Source organism: Zingiber officinale, chromosome 7B (genome assembly GCF_018446385.1).
Source record: "Zingiber officinale cultivar Zhangliang chromosome 7B, Zo_v1.1, whole genome shotgun sequence".
Taxonomy (NCBI): domain Eukaryota; kingdom Viridiplantae; phylum Streptophyta; class Magnoliopsida; order Zingiberales; family Zingiberaceae; genus Zingiber; species Zingiber officinale.
The window spans coordinates 97,254,222-97,277,269 of record NC_055999.1 but is presented as its reverse complement, the minus strand read 5'-3'; positions in this window follow the sequence as shown (position 1 = coordinate 97,277,269).

The window sequence follows — 23,048 nt, the reverse complement described above, 5'->3', positions numbered from 1 at the left end:
GGAGCCACTCGGTACAGTTTCTGCATATTTTTTTCATCCTCTTATTAGAGCGTCGGGTGCTCGACATGCTACCAAGCCGAAGGTGATGTCGGATCAAGCAATCTCCCTCCCGGTCGAGTGACCATGTTGTCCGACCGACTGATCATACCTGAACATTGATCATCTTGACTTTGACCTCCACCGTGGCAATGACCCTTCGCAGGGTGGGCCCCTCATCACCGCATCATTGGCATTTACAAAACACAGACAACAATCATAAACCCAAATCAGCCATGCATTACACCTCATGATGTAGCTATCACCAACCAAAACCATGCAAAGCCAAATAAGAGCATTATGTTGGCTTAAGATTCACAACCCGATGAACATGAGTCTAAATTTTACGAAATATCCAATTAAGATCTAGAGCAATCCCTTGAGATCAGCTTTTATTGCAAGCTTCCCTTATGAAGTAGATCATCCTTGAGATGCCTAGGTATCGAGCCTTTGTTTTTCGATTACCATCTCTATAGTTCCGCCCAAGGACCTACTGTAATTCATGAATGGAGTGAAAAACCAAATTAATGTTCAACCATTGCTTCACTTTGCTCCACAAACCACAAGCCATAGAGCATTCAAAGAACAAGTGGTGATTTGATTCATCTTGATGCCGGCACAATACACATTCTTTGTTTGGTTCTTAGATTACCATTTGCTAGTATCCATAAGATGAACTGATGCTTTGGCATGATTCGTACATATCTTAGTTCAAGTGTGTCTCAACACTTAACTTGAGTTTTCTCCTCATTTATCCTCCAACATGTATCAATATAATGAATACTCTAATCTAACTATTAGGCAAGTTTAATGGGTTATGGGAAAATCCATTTCAATTACAAAAAAAAATTATGAAGTAATCTCATCTTAGTAATATATTTGTAAGGCAATATGTGTATAGATTTGTTCACAACAAAATCAATACTATCTTATTTCTATATCTTTCTTAGCATCATAGGCGATTGCTTGTGTGAGAGAGTCAATCTCAACTTGTCAGACATACCTTTAATGTGCAGATCAATAATTCATAAAGTAAATGTGTACACATAATGTATAATAAAAACATTATTATAATTCAGTTACAATCACATCCTACACAATCCAAGAGATCTAACGAGATCTATAAATATGTCTGTTGATATTGACTTAGTAAAAAAGATCAGCCACCATCATTCGTATGGACATATATTTCAAAGTCACCTCCTTTTCAACTATATCTCTGATGAAGTTGTATTCATGTCGATATGTTTCGTTTTTCCATGATCTTTAGGATCTTTTGTTTAAGAAATTGATGATTGATTATTGCAATAAACTGTTACAACTCCTATTGGATTGCTTACTACACCCAAATGGCTTAGGAATCTTCTTAACCAAATGCCTTGCATTGCAAAAGCACATGCTACAAATTCTGCTTTGATTGTGGATAGAGGCACACATGTTTGTCTCTTGCTTTTCCAAGATATACATCCACCATTTAACAAGAAAGCATATCCGAAGGTGAATTCACTGTCACGCCCCGGGGGAGTCCCTGCCCGAAGAAATTTCGACAACACCTCCCCTGTACGGGTGACAATATAAAAAATTTATACAAAGCCCTCAGGGCCACATATACCTCGCCCAACACGGCCGGAACAATAACAGTAATAAAAATATAACACAAAGTCATCCACGCAGTTTATATCATCAGCCCACTCGGCTGGAACAAAAATTCAAAACACAGCAGAAAAATGATAGAAACCCAAAATATATGACATACTAGCCGGCTAGGCTTACACCACACCACAAAACACCACTCCGGAAACAAAACTGAAACACAAGCTAGATACACAAATACCAAAGTACGAATGGACAACAGCGAAGACAGATCTTCTGAGGTGACATGGGACCAGCAAGCAGGATACTCCAAGCGACACCATAAACAACCTGGTACCTGAAAAAGTTAGTGTCCACGGGGGTGAGTTCAACAACTCAGCGAATACCAATAGACATGCATAGTAAGATATATCTAACAGCAATAAACATGGAATACAGCTTCCTAATCATATATAGGAAAAATGCAAGACTGAAAGGTAATTGAGAAAGTTGTACTCACCAGGAAATCCTATCCAGAACCAAAAGGTCATCAAACCGAAGTGTCATAAATCCTGTATGCATGTCAAACAGATGCATCCAACCAAATGCAGCAAATAAATGCAGCAAGCACAAGCAATAAATGCATCAATGCGTATGATGCCAATGACATGTCCTGGTCACCCCTACTCTCCAGTCAGCCGTCTCACACATGATGATGAGACCGAGTGGGTAAGGCTGTGACAACCGTGCACTCTGACGTCACTGCTCCTGATGAGTGACCGAGTGGACGGGATGCTGTCGGAGTACACCTATCCTCCTACCCCAAATCATAAATGGGGGAGCTCAATGCTCTCATCTCCCGATACACGATGACGGGGAGGGATCCCTGTCCTGCTACAACGCTGCGTCACATAACCCATGAGTGGACCAACGGAGCCCTTGACAGAGCACCTGCTGCAACACACCCTACCTGAATATACCACTAACCCATGAGTGGTCGTGTGTGCAGATATATGTAACTGGCGATGTGCTCAACAATAATGGAGCTGACAATCGCACAGCATGCATTCATGCGAATGGTGCATGACACTAAGCATGGCAATATCCTGTACCAAATCCATATATATAAAATGTGTACCCTAGAATAACTTGACCTAATCAACGGTCTAGGTACACCGGTCAGATAAGGAATCAAAAACCCTAGACCCTGAACATATCCACCTCCATAAAATATGTACCTTCAATATACATGGATCAAAGAAAAATGGTCTAGATACACAGATCAGATATGATATAAAAATGTAGGTACACATGCCAGATAATAAGAATCCCGAATCTAGTCCTAAACTCAGTAAAGCATGGTATGTCACTTACTCTAGGAACTAAGGTACTCATGGTAATAATCATGAAGTATAAACATGGATACATAACAAGCGACCAAACGGATCATGCTATGAGTATCGAACCGTGACATACCAAAGACAAACATGATCATTGCTTGTAGCTATAAAATACTATGCATATCCAATTGACAATATCATAAAAGATAAGTCAAGAGGTACCCGCCTTAAAATCTGTCGATCATGATAAGCTATCCCGCGTCGCGACGCTCGCCTCGTAACAAAGTCCTTGAGGTATGACCGAAACTCCAATAGCTCAGCAACCCTACCAATCACTGCCAAGAAGCACAATCCATAAATCCAATTATATAGTTAAAGATTTGCTGAAACCTTAATTCAAAATACCAAAGCTCACCTCAACAGAACCTTACCTCAATTCACAGTCGTGCTTTGTGTCGGAACTCAGGGTTTGCTGTTGGAATACTTCACGACAGAACTTTTCCTGCTGCTGGAATCACAAAGTTGCTGCCCAAATTAGGGTTGTTGCTGCCAGTAAAGATTAGTTGTTGCTGGATTGAAGTAGCTGTAGTATTAGGGTTGTTGTCGGACAACAACAAGGAATGCTCACTGCTTGGAAAGAAAGAGGCGCCGGCGGCCGTGGACCCAGTCTAGGGCAGAAGCGCTAGGAGAAAGGGAAGCTTCAGCCGGTGCCCAGAGACCAGACCTAGGGTAGAGGGAGACGGCGGTGGTCGCGTCGGCTAGGGCAAAAGTGGCGGCAGCCGGCGCTAGGGCACAAAGGTCGGCCTCGACACGTAGATCAAAAGAGAGGAAGGGCGGTGACGCTGGGATCTCCACGGTGACAGCGGCGCCGGGTCGGTCCTTGTGACCGGCGATGTCCCGTGCGGCGGTGACGCTTTGCAAAGGAAGAGGGGAAAACCGGGGGTCGGCGTCGGCTGTAGAGGCGATCGGCGCCGTCGCTCGGCAAGGAGGAAAAGAAGAAGGAGAGTCGGCTCTGCACACGCGCGGGGAGGGAAGAAAAGGAACGACACAGTAACGGGGAGAAAAAGAAATTAAATAAGAAAAAGGAAAATAGAAAAGGAAATAAAACTTTTCCTCGTTAAGACGGGGTAGCCTAAACAGGTTTTTCCAGACCCCGTTAACTTGTCCGTACGAGATCCGAAAAATTCCTGAAAAATTTCCAAAAATTCTGGAAAATTTCCTTATTATTATTCTCTATTTTTCCGGTATTTTATATTCTCCCTCACTAATAAAAATTTGGTCCCCAAATTTCACTATCTACTATCAGCAAGTACTAACAACCGATAGAAAGTATAAATGCTGAACGGAAAATAACTCACATACCTCAAGTGAAAAGATGGGAATATCGAGCTCGGATCGTATCCTCAAGCTCCCAAGTAGCCTCCTCATCCAAATGATGTTGTCATCCAACTTTAACCAGTCGGATAGTCTCATTCCGCAACTGACGTTCCTTTCGGTCCAGAATCCGTACCGGAATCTCCTCATAGGTAACGTCAGGCCGAACGGGAACTGAGATATCTATCAGCACATGTGTCGGGTCGGGTACATTCCTCCTCAGCATAGACACATGGAATACGTCATGAACACCTGCCATAGACGGTGGTAGTGCCAGACGGTAAACTAACGCTCCAATACTCTCCAAGATCTGGAAAGGTCCAATGTATCGCGGAGCTAGCTTACCTCTGAGGCTAAATCTCTTCATCCCTTTCGAGGGTGAGACTCGTAGAAAAACATGGTCGTCTGTAGAGACTCCAGGGGTCTGTGTCTCCGGCAAGCATAACTCCTCTGGCGGTCCTGCGACTCTGACATCCTCCATTAGATAGTACGGACCAACTCTGCCTCATGCTGAGCACTATAAGGTCCCAACAACTAGGCCTCCCCAACCTCATCCCAGAGGGTGGGTGTCCGTCAAGGCCTACCCTACTACGCTTAAAACGGTTGCATCTGGATAGCCGAATGCAAACCGTTGTTGTAGGCGAACTCTACCAATGACAAGGGGTCCTTCCACTGCCCCAAACAATCCAATGCACATGTCCTCAGCAAGTCCTCTAGAGTCTGTATGGTCTATTCTGACTGCCCATCTGTCTACAGATGGAAAGCTGTACTGAAACAGAGCTTAGTGCCCAAGGCCTGCTGCAGACTCTGCCAGAATCGAGACGTGGACCGAGAATCTCTATCCGAAATAATAGTCAAAGGAACACCATGTAATCTGATGATCTCCCCACAATACAGATCTGTCAATCGATCCAGGGAATCAATTTTCCAGATCGCTAAGAAATGCGCGGACTTGGTTCATCGATCAACGATTATCTAAATCGCGTTATGGCCTCGTCGTGTCCTAGGCAAAACCCACCATAAAATCTATGATAATGTGTCCTCATTTCCACTCAGGAAAAGGAATCCGTTGAAGTAAACCGGCAGGTCTCTGGTGCTCAACCTTCACCTGCTGACAAGACAAGACATCTAGCTACAAATTCCGCGATGTCTTTCTTCATACTGTTCCCACCAGTAGGAACGCCTCAAATCTCGATACATGCGGGTCCCGAGTGGGTGGATCGTAAATTGAGAGCTATGAGCCTCTTGTAGTAGCTCCTGTAAGACGGGATGAGACTGAGGTACGCATAATATGCCTCGTAAGTATAAAATACCCTCCTCGTCTCGTGTGAACTTGGTCTGCTGCCCGGAAGCTATCTGGCTGCCTATAAATTACAAATGCTGATCACCAGCCTAGCCTCTCGGATCCTCGTCCTGATCGACGACTGAGCAACCATGGTAACAAGAATACCCTGCTCTGTCCATCCCTGCTCCTCAAGGCCCAATACGGAGAATCCCTTAATCAAGTCCGTAACCACAACTCGGTGGCACGCTAAAGTCCCTCTGGACTTCTAACGAAGTGCATCGGCAACCACATTAGTTTTCCCCGGGTGGTAGCTAATGGTACAATCAAAATCCTTCTGGAACTCCATCCATCTCCTCTGTAGGAGATTAAACTTCCTTCTAAGTGAACATATATTTGAGACTCTTATAGTCAGTGAGAATCTAAAATGTAATGTCGTACAGCTAATGCCGCCAAATCTTCAAGGCAAAAATAATGGCGGTCAACGACAAGTCATGTACTGGGTAGTTCTCCTCATGCTCCTTCAACTGCCGAGAAGTAGGAGACTACCCTGCCGTGCTACAGCAAAACAGCGCACAAACCCTGTAGAGATGTGTCGGTATAGAGCACGAATTCGTCCTCTCCAGAAGGTAAAACCAAAAATCGGAGCCGACACTAGTCTCCGCTTCAGCTCTTGGAAGCTGGTCTCGTAGTCCTCGAACCACGTGAACTTCACGCCTTTCCTGGTCATGCGTGTCATTGGCATAGCAACGCGTGGAAAACCCCCCAACGAGCCTCCGGTAATAACTAGCTCGACAAAGGGAGTTGCGAGTCTCATGTATAGACCATAGTAACTCCCAACTGGTAACACCCTCTATCTCCTGTGGATCCACGGTATACTCCTACTGGTGACCGTGTGTCTCAAACATCTCACAGAAGACAACCAAAATACGCACTACTGATCTTCACATATAGATGTTCCCGTCGAAACATCTCTAGAACTATGTGAAGATGGTGTACGTGACTCACCTCGGATCCGAAATAGATCACAATATCATCAATAAGACAATGGAAACCAATCCAAACATCCTAGGGATACCCAAATCATTGAGTCCATGATAACATCTAGGGCATTACAAGCCCTAACGGTAAAAATCAAGACACATAATGTCCGTATCACAGACATTCCTAATCATAAGATCCTCAACAATAAACAGATTTGATCACCAACGATATAAATCCCCAAAGAATAGATCCTCCCGTGTGAGAGCAACGCTCCATCACACGAAATACCACATATGTGGGAGCAACGCTCTACCACAAGAAATCCTCCATATGTGGGAGCAACGCTCCACCACAAATAATCTGAAATATGTATCTACAATAAATATGGGAGCAATGCTCCGCTACAGGCAATCCGCAATATGTGGAAGCAACGCTCCACCACAAACAATCCGTAACATGTGTGGGAGCAACGCTCCACCACAACCAATACATAAGTGCCCAAGGCACCTAACTATCCAGCTAGAGACTGCACGAGATCTCTCTACCACAGATCACTGTGGATAGCCTAGGGTATAACAACCCAGTAAGCAAATCAAATCCATAGTCAACTCTATCATCATCCCAGTGGGTCGGTCACCCACAAATAAAAGAATTAGTTGACAGGGTAATACAACCAATAACATAATGTAGACACTCAGCATTCTACATTCAACATAGGTAGAATCATCATGATGCTACGTACCATACACCTGGCACACATGCACACACAACATATGTATGATCGACATAATCCTCTAATTAGTACACGCGAAACATACTCACAACATAGGTATAAATCATCGTGATACCTCCAACAATGCATACCGAACCCGTGTGCATATACCAACATAGGTATAATCGACAATACACCTCAGACAACACTCACATGACATATATATACACCTATGCCAAAAGTATAATCAACGTAATACTTCCAACAATTCATAATAAACACAAGTGTACCCATAAACCAAATATAATCCACAAGATACCTCGAATCTTACACTGAACACATATGCTCATATCACAACTCAGATTAAATCGACAAAATACTTCCAATATGACACTCACACCCATGTGCACATACCACGACACAGATTTAAATCGATAAGATACCTCCAATATGTCAATCAGACACGTACACCTAACTAAATAGCTATAATCCACAAGGAACCTACAATAACCATATCTAGATGTGAATACTCACACTACCTGCAAATGAACTATCCATCATAGAACTCCTACAACTTATAACAATCATATGTACAACTTATAACAATCATATGTACCTACCACATAAATATGCAAAATCAGCATATTTAATCCAATCCACCTTGCATTCTGAAACGGCAGGGTCACCTTCTAAGTTATCAACTAGGTACATACAGTCAAAATTAACGTACCCATGGAATAGGATACATCGATCCTCTAAATATTGACCAAACCAACAACGGTATACGACAAATTCAGTCTCTCCCCACTTCAGTACAAGTCATGTACTCTATGTGCTCAAGATATCCACTAAGCACGATAATCAAAAGATTCGAACCTCTAAAAATAGAGTATGACTGTCCTCTACTGATCAAACCAACAAAACTAAATCAGTCATCTACTAACTAATCAAGAATACCTTAATCCTCCACAAGCAACTAAGGTATATCAATATACGACTACCCAAATCAACAAGTGTAAATCAATATTTACTGATGAAATTAACTAAGATAACATGGTATACTACTGGCTAAGTCAACATAAATAGGTAGATACTATCCACTACACAGCTAATTATAGCAGAGGCAGGTATGTGCCTCCATCTCCTACTAGTAGTACTAGAAGCTAAAAACTTCTGGTGTATGATATGAAAAATCACCAGAAACTGTAACCCTTAATCTCTATTACGGTCGATCATCATCAATGGCTAACCCATCACATATAATATGGCTACAACATCAGACAGATACCAGATACAAAGTGTTATTACATGTCATAACTATCACAGTCAACAATGCATACACTAACAAAATAGTAGGATAAGAGTATACCAACATACCTCCTATAGCTTGGAGATGTCTTGCTGCTGCTAGGTCCCAAAACCCGAAAAGTCACATCGAGAAGACCAAAATACGAAATCCGAAACATAGGGAAAATAAGACTCGTAAGTCGATCTCTGATTCCAAATAAATTGGTATCAGATAAATCTCGAAAATTCAGAATACATAGCAAGTATCGTATACCTGCTCTGATACCACTAAATTGTCACGCCCCGGGGGAGTCCCTGTCCGAAGAAATTTCAGCAGCACCTCCCCTGTACGGGTGACAATCTGAAACATTTATACAAAGCCCTCAGGGCCACATATACCTCGGCCAACACGGCCGGAACAATAACAGTAATAAAAATATAACACAAAGTCATCCACGCAGTTTATATCATCAGCCCACTCGGCTAGAACAAAAATCCAAAACACAGCAGAAAAATGATAGAAAACCAAAATGTATGACATGTTAGCCGGCTAGGCTTACACCACACCACAAAACACCACTCCGGAAATAAAACCGAAACACAAGCTAAATACACAAATACCAAAGTACAAATGGACAATAGCGAAGACAGAACTTCTGAGGTGACATGGGACCAGCAGGCAGGATACTCCAAGCGACACCATAAACAACCTGGTACCTGAAAAAGATAGTGTCCACGGGGGTGAGTTCAACAACTCAGCGAATACCAATAGACATGCATAGTAAGATATATCTAACAGTAATAAACATGGAATACAACTTCCTAATCATATATAAGAAAAATACAAGACTGAAAGGTAATTGAGGAAGTTGTACTCACCAGGAAATCCTATCCAAAAACAAAAGGTCATCAAACCGAAGTGTCATAAATCCTGTATGCATGTCAAACAGATGCATCCAACCAAATGCAGCAAATAAATATAGCAAGCACAAGCAATAAATGCATCAATGCGTATGATGCCAATGACATGTCCTGGTCACCCCTACTCTCCAGTCAGCCGTCTCACACATGATGATGAGACCGAGTGGGTAGGGCTGTGACAACCGTGCACTCTGACGTCACTGCTCCTGATGAGTGACCGAGTGGACGGGATGCTGTCGGAGTACACCTATCCTCCTACCCCAAATTATAAATGGGGGAGCTCAATGCTCTCATCTCTCGATACACGATGACGGGGAGGGATCCCTGTCCTGCTACAACGCTGCGTCACATTAACCCATGAGTCGACCAACGGAGCTCTTGACAGAGCACCTGCTGCAACACACCCTGCCTGAATATACCACTAACCCATGAGTGGTCGTGTGTGCAGATATATGTAACTGGCGATGTGATCAACAATAATGGAGCCGACAATCGCACAACATGCAATCATGTGAATGGTGCATGACACTAAGCATGGCAATATCCTGTACCAAATCTATATATATAAAATGTGTACCCTAGAATAACTTGACATAATCAACGGTCTAGTTACACCGGTCAGATAAGGAATCAAAAACCCTAGACCCTGAACATATCCACCTCCATAAAATATGTACCTTCAATATACATGGATCAAATAAAAATGGTCTAGATACACAGATCAGATATGATATAAAAATGTAGGTACACATGCCAGATTATAAGAATCCCGAATCTAGTCCTAAACTCAGTAAAGCATGGCATGTCACTTACTCTAGGAACTAAGGTACTCATGGTAATAATCATGAAGTATAAACATGGATACATAACAAGCGACCAAATGGATCATGCTATGGGTATCGAACCGTGACATACCAAAGACAAACATGATCATTGCTTGTAGCTATAAAATACTATGCATATCCAATTGAAAATATCATAAAAGATAAGTCAAGAGGTACCCGCCTTAAAATATGTCGATCATGATAAGTTATCCCGCGTCGCGACGCTCGCCTCGTAACAAAGTCCTTGAGGTATGACCGAAACTCCAGTAGCTCAGCAACCCTACCAATCACTGCCAAGAAGCTCAATCCATAAATCCAATTATATAGTAAAAGATTTGCTGAAACCTTAATTCAAAATACCAAAGCTCACCTCAACAGAACCTTACCTCAATTCGTAGTCGTGCTTTGTGCCGGAACTCAGGGTTTGCTGTTGGAATACTTCACGGCAGAGCTTTTCCTGCTGCTGGAATCACAAATTTGCTGCCCAAATTAGGGTTGTTGCTGCCAGTAAAGATTAGTTGCTGCTGGATTGAAGTAGCTGTAGTATTAGGGTTGTTGTCGGACAACAACGAGGAATGCTCACTGCTTGGAAAGAAAGAGGCGCCGGCGGCCGTGGACCCAGTCTAGGGCAGAAGCGCTAGGAGAAAGGGAAGCTTCAGCCGGTGCCCAGAGACCATACCTAGGGTAGAGGGAGACGGCAGTGGTGGTGTCGGCTAGGGCAAAAGTGGCGGCAGCCGGCGCTAGGGCACAAAGGTCGGCCTCGACACGTAGATCAAAAGAGAGGAAGGGCGGTGACGCTGGGATCTCCACGGTGACAGCGGCGCCGGGTCGGTCCTTGTGACTGGCGATGTCCCGTGCGGCGGTGACGCTTTGCAAAGGAAGAGGGGAAAACCGGGGGTCGGCGTCGGCTGTAGAGGCGATCGGCGCCGTCGCTCGGCAAGGAGGAAAAGAAGAAGGAGAGTCGGCTCTGCACACGCGCGGGGAGGGAAGAAAAGGAACGGCACAGTAACGGGGAGAAAAAGAAATTAAATAAGAAAAAGGAAAATAGAAAAGGAAATAAAACTTTTCCTCGTTAAGACGGGGTAGCCTAAACAGGCTTTTCCGGACCCCATCAACTCGTCCGTACGAGCTCCGAAAAATTTCCGAAAAATTTCCAAAAATTTCAGAAAATTCCCTTATTATTATTCTCTATTTTTCCGGTATTTTACATTCTCCCTCACTAATAAAAATTTGGTTCCCAAATTTCGCTATCTACCATCAGCATGTACTAACAACCGATAGAAAGTATAAATGCTGAACGGAAAATAACTCACATACCTCAAGTGAAAAGATGGGAATATCGAGCTCGGATCGTATCCTAGAGCTCCCAAGTAGCCTCCTTGTCCAAATGATGTTGTCATCCGACTTTAACTAGTCGGATAGTCTCGTTCCGCAACTGACGTTCCTTTCGGTCCAGAATCCGTACCGGAATCTCCTCATAGGTAACGTCAGGCCGAACGAGAACTGAGATATCTATCAGCACATGTGTCGGGTCGGGTACATTCCTCCTCAGCATAGACACATGGAACACGTCGTGAACACCTGCCACAGACGGTGGTAGTGCCAGACGGTAAACTAATGCTCCAATACTCTCCAAGATCTAGAAAGGTCCAATGTATCACGGAGCTAGCTTACCTCTAAGGCCAAATCTCTTCATCCATTTCCAGGGTGAGACTCGTAGAAAAACATGGTCGTCTGTAGAGAACTCCAGGGGTCTGTGTCTCCGGCCAGCATAACTCCTCTGGCGGTCCTGCGACTCTGACATCCTCCATTAGATAGTACGGACCAACTCTGCATTATGCTGAGCACTATAAGGTCCCAACAACTGGGCCTCCCCAACCTCATCCCAGAGGGTGGGTGTCCGACAAGGCCTACCCTACTACGCTTCAAACGGTGGCATCTGGATAGCCGAATGCAAACCGTTGTTGTAGGCGAACTCTACCAATGACAAGGGGTCCTTCCACTGCCCCAAACAATCCAATGCACATGTCCTCAGCAAGTCCTCTAGAGTCTGTATGGTCCATTCTGACTGCCCATCTGTCTACTGATGGAAAGCTGTACTAAAACAGAGCTTAGTGCCCAAGGCCTGCTGTAGAATCTGCCAGAATCGAGACGTGGACCGAGAATCTCTATCCGAAATAATAGTCAAAGGAACACCATGTAATCTGATGATCTCCCGACAATACAGATCTGTCAATCGATCCAGGGAATCAATCTTTCAGATCGCTAAGAAATGCGCGGACTTGGTTCATCGATCAACGATTATCCAAATCGCGTTATGGCCTCGTCGTGTCCTAGGTAAACCCCACCATAAAATCTATGATAATGTGTCCTCATTTCCACTCAGGAATAGGAATCCGCTGAAGTAAACCGGCAGGTCTCTGGTGCTCAACATTCACCTGTTGACAGACAAGACATCTAGCTACAAATTCCACGATGTCTTTATTCATACCGTTCCCACCAGTAGGAACGCCTCAAATCTCGATACATGCCGGTCCCGAGTGGGTGGATCGTAAATCGAGAGCTATGAGCCTCCTGTAGTAGCTCCTGTAAGACGGGATGAGACTGAGGTACGCATAATCTGCCTCGTAAGTATAAAATACCCTCCTCGTCTCGTGTGAACTTGGTCTGCTGCCCGGAAGCTATCTGGCTGCCTATAAATTGCAAATGCTGATCACCAGCCTAGCCTCTCAGATCCTCGTCCTGATCGACGACTGAGCAACCATGGTAACAAGAATACCCTGCTCTGTCCATCCCTGCTCCTCAAGGCCCAATACGGAGAATCCCTTAATCAAGTCCGTAACCACAACTCGGTGGCACGCTAAAGTCCCTCTGGACTTCTAACTAATTGCATCGGCAACCACATTAGTTTTCCCCGGGTGGTAGCTAATGGTACAATCAAAATCCTTCTGGAACTCCATCCATCTCCTCTGTAGGAGATTAAACTTCCTTCTAAGTGAACATATATTTGAGACTCTTATAGTCAGTGAGAATCTAAAATGTAATGTCGTACAGCTAATGCCGCCAAATCTTCAAGGCAAAAATAATGGCGGTCAACGACAAGTCATGTACTGGGTAGTTCTCCTCATGCTCCTTCAACTGCCGAGAAGTAGGAGACTACCCTGCCGTGCTACAGCAAAACAGCGCACAAACCCTGTAGAGATGTGTCGGTATAGAGCACGAATTCGTACTCTCCAGAAGGTAAAACCAAAAATCGGAGCCGACACTAGTCTCCGCTTCAGCTCCTGGAAGCTAGTCTCGTAGTCCTCGAACCACGTGAACTTCACGCCTTTCCTGGTCATGCGTGTCATTGGCATAGCAACGCGTGGAAAACCCCCCAACGAGCCTCCGGTAATAACTAGCTCGACAAAGGGAGTTGCGAGTCTCATGTATAGACCATAGTAACTCCCAACTGGTAACACCCTCTATCTCCTGTGGATCCACGGTATACTCCTACTGGTGACCGTGTGTCTCAAACATCTCACAGAAGACAATCAAAATACGCACTACTGATCTTCACATATAGATGTTCCCGTCGAAACATCTCTAGAACTATGTGAAGATGGTGTACGTTACTCACCTCGGATCCGAAATAGATCACAACATCATCAATAAGACAATGGAAACCAATCCAAACATCCTAGGGATACCCAAATCATCGAGTCCATGATAACATCTAGGGCATCACAAGCCCTAACGGTAAAAATCAAGACACATAATGTCCGTATCACAGACATTCCTAATCATAAGATCCTCAACAATAAATAGATCTTATCACCAACGATATAAATCCCCAAAGAATAGATCCCCCAGTGTGAGAGCAACGCTCCATCACACGAAATACTACATATGTGGGAGCAACGCTCTACCACAAGAAATCCTCCATATATGGGAGCAACGCTCCACCACAAATAATCCGAAATATGTATTTACAATAAATATGGGAGCAATGCTCCGCTACAAGCAATCCGCAATATGTGGGAGCAACGCTCCACCACAAACAATCCGTAACATGTGTGAGAGCAACGCTCCACCACAACCAATACATAAGTGCCCAAGGCACCTAACTATCCAGCTATAGACTGCACGAGATCTCTCTACCACAGATCACTGTGGGTAGCCTAGGGTATAACAACCCAGTAAGCAAATCAAATCCATAGTCAACTCTATCATCATCCCAGTGGGTCGGTCACCCACAAATAGAAGAATTAGTTGACAGAGTAATACAACCAATAACATAATGTAGACACTCAGCATTCTACATTCAACATAGGTAGAATCATCATGATGCTACGTACCATACACCTGGCACACATGCACACACAACATATGTATGATCGACATAATCCTCTAATTAGTACACGCGAAACATACTCACAACATAGGTATAAATCATTGTGATACCTCCAACAATGCATACCGAACCCGTGTGCATATACCAACATAGGTATAATCGACAATACTGTTGGAGTGTATACTGAAAGCCTAAGCTTTGTAAACATTCATTATGAATAAAGAATCACATTTGGTCAAATTGTCTACATTTAGTTGTAGTTGTTCAATTAATTTATACTGTAGATAACATAGTATGTGGTGCCACATGCAGAAGATGATGTTATCTGTACCTTATAAATTATAAACAGTAGCTCACGACCAAAATGGAAAGGAACAAACCATTAGAAGGTCGTAGTGTAATTAGGTATCAGTTTATCTTGACTGTATAATTACACTAGTACACTTAGAGTGTATTGAGTAGGATCATTTGAGGTCGTTTCTTTTATACTGACTTTATAAAGAAACAAAGACCTCGGTTATTATGGAAGTGTGCGCTCTTAATCCTAATATAATAACAAGCACATATATTTGATATTTATTTTTTAATTTATCAATGGGTGAGATTTAGTTCGATGAATCAATAAGCCCGATAAGTTGGGAAATTGTATCACTTATAGTGTGTGTTGTTGATTATAGAAGGAAACTGTGTCCTAGAGATACTAGGTTGATAATGTCCTCAAGAGGAGCTCATAAGGATTGTCATGTTAAACCCTGCAGGTGGACCTAGTCCGACATGATGATAAGGTTGAGTGGTACTACTCTTGGACTAAGATATTAATTAAATGAGTTGTCAGTAACTCACTTAATTAGTGGACATTCGATATCTTAAACACAGGGAGACTAACACACTCATAATAAGAAGGAGCCCAAAAAAATATAATTTGGGATTGGTGCGGTAGTTCAATAATAGTTCTTTAGTGGAATGAATTATTATTGATAAAATTAAGTTGTGTGTTCGGGGCGAACACGGGATGCTTAATTTTATCAGGAGACCAAAACCAATTCCTCCTCTCGGTCCCTATCGTAGCATCTTATTTATAGAGTACTATACCCACCTTCTATACCCACCCAAAGGGGGCCGGCCAAGCTAACTTGGGAACCAAGCTAGGGCCGGCCTAGGTATAAATTGGGGTGGCCGGCCCTAGCTTGAACCCAAGCTAGAGGGGCGGGCCAAATTAAATTTAAAAAAAAAGAATTTTAATTTTAATTGTTATTATGTGGAAGATATAATTTAAACAGAATTAAAATTAAATTATCTCTCTTGTAAAAGATCTATAAAAGATTAAAGAAAGAGATTAGATCTCTTTCCTTATTTGTAGATTGGTGAGATATTTTATTTTCTCTTTAAAAATTATTCACATGTTGTTAAATTAAAATTATGGAAATTTCTTTTTATCAACCATGAAGAGATTTTGAAGAGAAATTTTAATTTTAAAATTTCCGGAAACAAATTAGGAAGTTTTAATTGTTGATTGAAACTTGTCTAATTTGATTTCATGATGTGGTCGGCCATTAGAATTTAATTGGGGAAATTTTATTTTATTTTTCTCAATTAAATCATGTCAAGGAAATTAAGGAAATTTTATTGTAATTAAATTTCCTAATTTGCTTAGGCCAAGGAATATAAAAGAAGGGGTGAGGGTGCCTTCACAAGACACAACCTCTATTATTTCTCTCCCTCTTTTGTTCCTTGGTGTGGCCGGCCATCATCATCATCATCCTCTCCCTCTCTTCCTCTTGTGGTGGCCGAACCTCTCTCTCCCCTTGGAGCTCTTGCGGTGGCCGGATACTACTTGGAGAAGAAGAAGAAGAAGGAGAGAAAGCTTGCATCTCTTGGAGCTTGGTTGGTGTTTTGTTCTTCATCCTTGGTAAAGCTTCTTTGTGGCCGAACCTAGCTAGGAGGAGAAGAAGGTGGTTGGTGGTTTCTCATCTCGGAAGATCGTTGCTCACACAACGTCCGAGGTTAGAAGAGGAATACGGTAGAAGATCAAGAGGTTTTTCTAAAAGGTATAACTAGTAATTTTTCTTTCCGCATCATACTAGTTATTTTTGGAAATAATACCAAATACAAGAGGCTTACGATTCTAGTATTTCGAATATAGTTTTTGATGTTGTGTTCTTTTGTTTTATTTTTCCTTGTGATTTGATTGTTCTTTTCGGTTAACCTAAAGTTATTTTAGAAAATTAAATATTAGCTTTCTATAAAAGGTTTTGTCTAGTCGGTGGTGGTTGCTCCCATATCCAAGAAGGTCATGTGCCTCGCCATGTCAGTACTGGGAACCAATTATGGAAATTAATATTTAATGGAATTAATAACTTAAGGTGACTTGGGTCGAACGTGTTAAGTTCCGCAGGAGATCCAAGTCAAAACCTAAAAGAACAAATAAATTAAGTTTTGGATCAAACGTGTTAAGTTCCGCAGGCGATCCAAAATTTAATTTAAAAGAACACATGGTAGCTAGGAAAAGGTTCAGACCTTTGTACAAAATTTTTGTACAGTGGAACCTATAGGTTTTCTGAGTAGCAACCAACAATTGGTATCAGAGGTAGGGTTTTACCTCTGTGTATTTGGTATTAGTTTAATTATGCACATGACATACATAATTTAGGCAGGATAATAGTAGGATGTGCTAACTTTGTGGATGCAGGATCCAACTATTATGGCTTTTAGTTATTATGTGTGTGATTGGACCCTTGGACATGTCAAGGGCATTTATATGTGTGTGCATGATTGTATTAAAAATACAGCAGGAGCTGTATTTAGTTTTATTAAGATTTTATTTTTGATCTAGATACATGTACATTCCTTTTATGAAATATAGGATCAAAAATGTAAAATTCTATTTATGTCGCGGATTGAATCTTGCAAAGCGTGGAACCTTCTAAGGACCAGAGGCGCAGCGGAACTAGGAGCAAGATGGATGGGACAGCTAAACCTGGTGGCGGTGGCCAAATATGGCAGCAGCTTGGGATGACAACACACGGAGGACAACTAGAGATAAAAACCATAATAGTTAAAAATTAGATTTTCTATTTATTGCTTTTATATTGTGCTGTGTGTGTATGTTAGTTTACATGTTTAGTAGGCTAGCATAGTTAAAATTCCTCATTTATAAATAACTAAGTGGGAGAGGGATTTTTAAGTAAATCTCATGGTCTCCATTACTGGTTTGTAAGTGATGCAAACAAGCTTGCGCGTTGGCTCTGAGTGCCTTCCTCCATAACGGATGAGCTTGTTTGTGGATCACTAGAACAGACTTCCATTTTTGGATGACTATAGGAAGTTAATTAAGAGCGTATGATCTTCTCCAACGGAAGGGGCATAATCTTATTAATGAACTTAGTGTCAAGTAATGGTATACACTTAGACACATCTAATAGTATCCTCCCCATCGGAGTCACTGCTATTATTTGTGTGACCAAAATACACCAACTATTAATTTTATTTGTCAAAAAGTTAGGTTGACAAGATAATAAAATTAATGGGTTAAAACCCTCCTTTTACAAATGTTGAATTTGTATACGTCCACACTAACGTGGCATACAAAATTCACGGTGTTTTGAGGTGTTGGTTAATTTAAAATAGTATTGTTTGAGGAATCAATATTATTCTAAATTTAGAGTTCTGACCAAAAGTTATTTGTGATTCTTAGGATGACTTTCAACCCACTATCCATCATACTTCAACAGAATAGACTTACTGTTCCAAATTACATAGATTGGAAAAGAAACTTGGACATTGTTCTTACTGCTGAGGGCTATAAATTTGTACTGACTGAGGCTTGCCCTGAAGCACCTACTGGTGAATCAACCCAAGAGGAGATTGAATATCATAGGAAATGGGTAAAAGTTGATGAGATGGCGCGGTGTTACATTTTGGCTTCAATGTCAAATGTATTGCAACATCAGCATCAAGATTTACCGATAACTTATGATATTATGAACAATCTCAAAGAACTCTTTGGTCATCAGGATAGGGCTTCTAGGCAAGAAGCCATGAGAAAGATAATGACAGCCACCATGCAAGAGGGTACTCCTGTGAGGGATCATATCCTAAAGATGATGGCTTATCTGAACAAGATACAGATCCTTGGAGGAGAAATTGATGGGGAAACCCAGATCGATATGATCCTCCAAACACTACCTAGAAGTTTTGAGCAATTCCGCCTGAATTACAATATAAATAAAAGGGTATATTCATTGGCGGAACTACTGACAGAACTTCAGGCAGCAGAAGGATTATTTCGTCACAATGCTCAAATTCACTATGCTGAAAATGGTTCTACGAGAGGAAAGAAGAAGAAGAAACAAGTCGGTTCAGTAAAGAAAGTGAATAAGTCTCAGAGTACGGGATTTAAAGCTAGAGTGAAGAAGCTGAAGGGCAAGTGCTTCATCTACAAGCAGGCAGGACATTGGAAGGCGGATTGTCCTCGTAGGAACCAAAACAAAGGTATATCTCATGCTCTAGTTGTTGAAACATGTTTAGCGGTGTTATCTACCAGCACCTAGTGTGTAGATACGGGAGCCACTGATCATGTCTGCAATTCCTTGCAGGGGTTCAAGGAAACCCGACGACTATCTGAAGGAGAAATTACCGTCTACATGGGCAATGCTACTAAGGTGGCAGCTGTTGTAGTGGGAGACGTCTACTTATCTTTTAGTAGAAATAGAAATTTGGTTTTAAGAAATTGTCTTTATGTACCCAGTTTTAGAAAGAATTTAATTTCAGTTTCTAAACTGTTTTTAGATGGATATTCAGTTTCTTTCAGTAACGATGTAGTTATTAAGAGAAATAAAGTGATTATCTGTTCTGGTACATTAGTTGGCAATTTGTATACTTTAAATCTAATTTCTTCCACAAAGCAAAACATGGAAATTTATAACTCATCTTCTAACTCAAATAAAAGAAAAGAACCTTCAGAAATGAACCAAGCATATCTTTGGCATCTAAGGCTTGGTCATATTAACTTAAGTAGGATTCAGAGGCTAATAGCCGATGGACTTTTGGGTTCATTAGAGTTGGAAAATTTTCCAACTTGTGAATCTTGCTTGGAAGGTATAATGACCAAGAGGCCATTCAAGGCTAAGGGGTATAAAGCCAAAGAAGTGTTGGAATTGGTTCATTCTGATTTGTGTGGTCCTATGTCTGTCCAGGCAAGAGGTGGTTTTGAATATTTTGTCTCTTTTATAGATGATTATTCAAGATACGCATATATTTACCTAATGCGCCGCAAGTCTGAGTGCTTTGATAAATTCAAAGAATACAAGGTTGATGTGGAGAAACGATTAGGTAAAAGTATCAAGACACTACGATCTGATCGTGGTGGCGAATACCTCTTAGGAGAGTTTAGGAATTACTTATCAGAGGTCGGGATTCAATCCCAATTGTCTGCACCTGGAACACCCCAACAGAATGGTGTAGCAGAACGAAGGAATAAGACTCTTATGGAGATGGTTAGATCGATGATGAGTTATTCAGAATTACCAAATTCGTTTTGAGGATATGCTCTGGAAACAGCAGTGTATGTTCTGAACTTAGTACCTTCTAAATCAGTTTCTTCTACCCCCATAGAATTGTGGAATGGGCGAAAACCCAGTCTAAGACATATTCGGATTTGGGGCAGTCCAGCACATGTGCTGAAACCAGATGCTGATAAGTTAGAATCCCGTACAGAAGTTCGTGTGTTTATAGGATATCCTAAAGGAACGAAAGGTGGTTTATTTTATAGTCCTAAAGACCAGAAGGTCATTGTTAGCACCAATGCCCAGTTTTTAGAAGAAGACTATATAATGGATCACAAGCCCAGTAGTAAAGTTGTTTTAGAAGAATTAAGAGAGGACACGTCTACTTTAGTACCAACAGTACAAGATGAAGTACCACAAGAAACTACAACACGTGTCACACATGATACACAACCACAGACAGTGCCTCGTCGTAGTGGGAGGGTTGTAAGGCAGCCTGAGAGATTCATGTTTTTGGGAGAGTCTTCGGACTTGATCCCGGGTAAACATGAACCTGATCCCCGGACATATGACGAAGCACTCCAAGATAAAGATGCAGTATCTTGGCAAAAGGCGATGAATTCAGAAATAGAGTCTATGTACTCTAATAAGGTCTGGGAGCTTGTAGAACCACCTGATGGTGTAAAAGCCGTTGGATGTAAGTGGATCTACAAAAGGAAAAGAGGGACAGACGGGAAGGTAGAAACCTTCAAAGCTAGGCTTATTGCGAAAGGGTATACTCAGAAAGAGGGAATCGATTATGAGGAAACCTTTTCACCGGTAGCCATGCTTAAGTCTATCCGGATACTCTTATCCATTGCTGCTCATATGGATTATGAGATTTGGCAAATGGATGTCAAGACAGCTTTCCTTAATGGAAGTCTTGAAGAAAACATCCATATGAAGCAACGAAGGTTCATTGAAAGGGCAAAGAGCATCTAGTGTGCAAGCTCAATCGGTCCATTTATGGACTGAAGCAAGCTTCAAGATCTTGGAACATCCGGTTTAATGAAGTAATCCAGTCATATGGATTTATTCAAAGTTCGGATGAGTCTTGTGTATATAAGAAGTGTAACGGAAACGTAGTGGTATTTCTTGTACTATACGTAGATGATATTTTGTTAATTGGCAACAATGTCAAGGTATTATCAGGCGTAAGGGTATGGTTGTCCAAACAATTTGATATGAAGGACTTAGGAGAATGTGCACACATTCTTGGGATCAAAGTTATAAGGGATCGCAAGAAAAGAATGTTGTGTCTGTCCCAAGCTTCATATATAGATACAATTCTTGCTCGTTTTAGCATGCAGGATTCCAAGAAAGGTTTCTTACCTTTTAGGCATGGAATAGCTCTATCTAAAGGGATGTCTCCAAAGACATCAAAGGAGATAGAAGACATGAAAGCAGTTCCTTATGCTTCGGCTGTAGGAAGCCTTGTGTATGCAATGCTATGTACGAGACCTGATATTTGTTTTACCGTGGGCATGGTCAGCAGATATCAGAGTAACCCTGGACAAGGACATTGGACTACGGTAAAGTATATATTAAAGTACCTGAGAAGGACTAGAGATTATATGCTAGTTTACCAAGCAGATGATTTGCTCCATGGATTCAGATTTCCAATCAGATAAGGACAGTAGTAAGTCTACATCAGGCTATGTGTTTACTTTAGGAGGTAGAGCCATTTCATGGAGGAGTGTTAATCAGAAATGCGTTCCGGACTCAACCATGGAAGCTGAGTAAGCTAAAGAAGCAGTATGGCTCAGGAACTTTCTAATGGACTTAGATGTGATTCTGGTTTGCCCAAAATCATCACAATTTATTGTGATAATAGTGGTCAAACTCGAAGGAACCACAAGCTCATAAGGCAAGTAAACATATAGAGCGCAAGTACCACTGATACGAGATATTGTGGAGCGAGGAGAAGTTGTCATCGCCAAGATTGCATCACGGATAACCGGCGATCCTTTCACTAAGGCCCTTCCTACAAAGCTTTCGATCGGTATGTGGAGGAATGGGAATCGGATGTATGGTAGAAGATATGGCGCTTAGTCATTAGTATAAGTGGGAGATTGTTGGAGTGTATACTGAAAGCCTAAGCTTTGTAAACATTCATTATGAATAAAGAATCACATTTGGTCAAATTGTCTACATTTAGTTGTAGTTGTTCAATTAATTTATACTGTAGATAACATAGTATGTGGTGTCACATGCAGAAGATGATGTTATCAGTACCTTATAAATTATAAACAGTAGCTCACGACCAAAATGGAAAGGAACAAACCATTAGAAGGTCGTAGTGTAATTAGGTATCAGTTTATCTTGACTGTATAATTACACTAATACACTTAGAGTGTATTGAGTAGGACCATTTGAGGTCGTTTCTTTTATACTGACTTTATAAAGAAACAAAGACCTCGGTTATTATGGAAGTGTGTGCTCTTAATCCTAATATAATAACAAGCACATATATTTGATATTTATTTCTTTAATTTATCAATGAGTGAGATTTAGTTCGATGAATCAATAAGCCCGATAAGTTGGGAAATTGTATCACTTATAGTGTGTGTTGTTGATTATAGAAGGAAACTGTGTCCTATAGATACTAGGTTGATAATGTCCTCAAGAGGAGCTCATAAGGATTGTCATGTTAAACCCTGCAGGTGGACCTAGTCCGACATGAAGATAAGGTTGAGTGGTACTACTCTTGGACTAAGATATTAATTAAATGAGTTGTCAGTAACTCACTTAATTAGTGGACATTCGATATCTTAAACACAAGGAGACTAACACACTCATAATAAGAAGGAGCCCAAAAAAATGTAATTTGGGATTGGTGC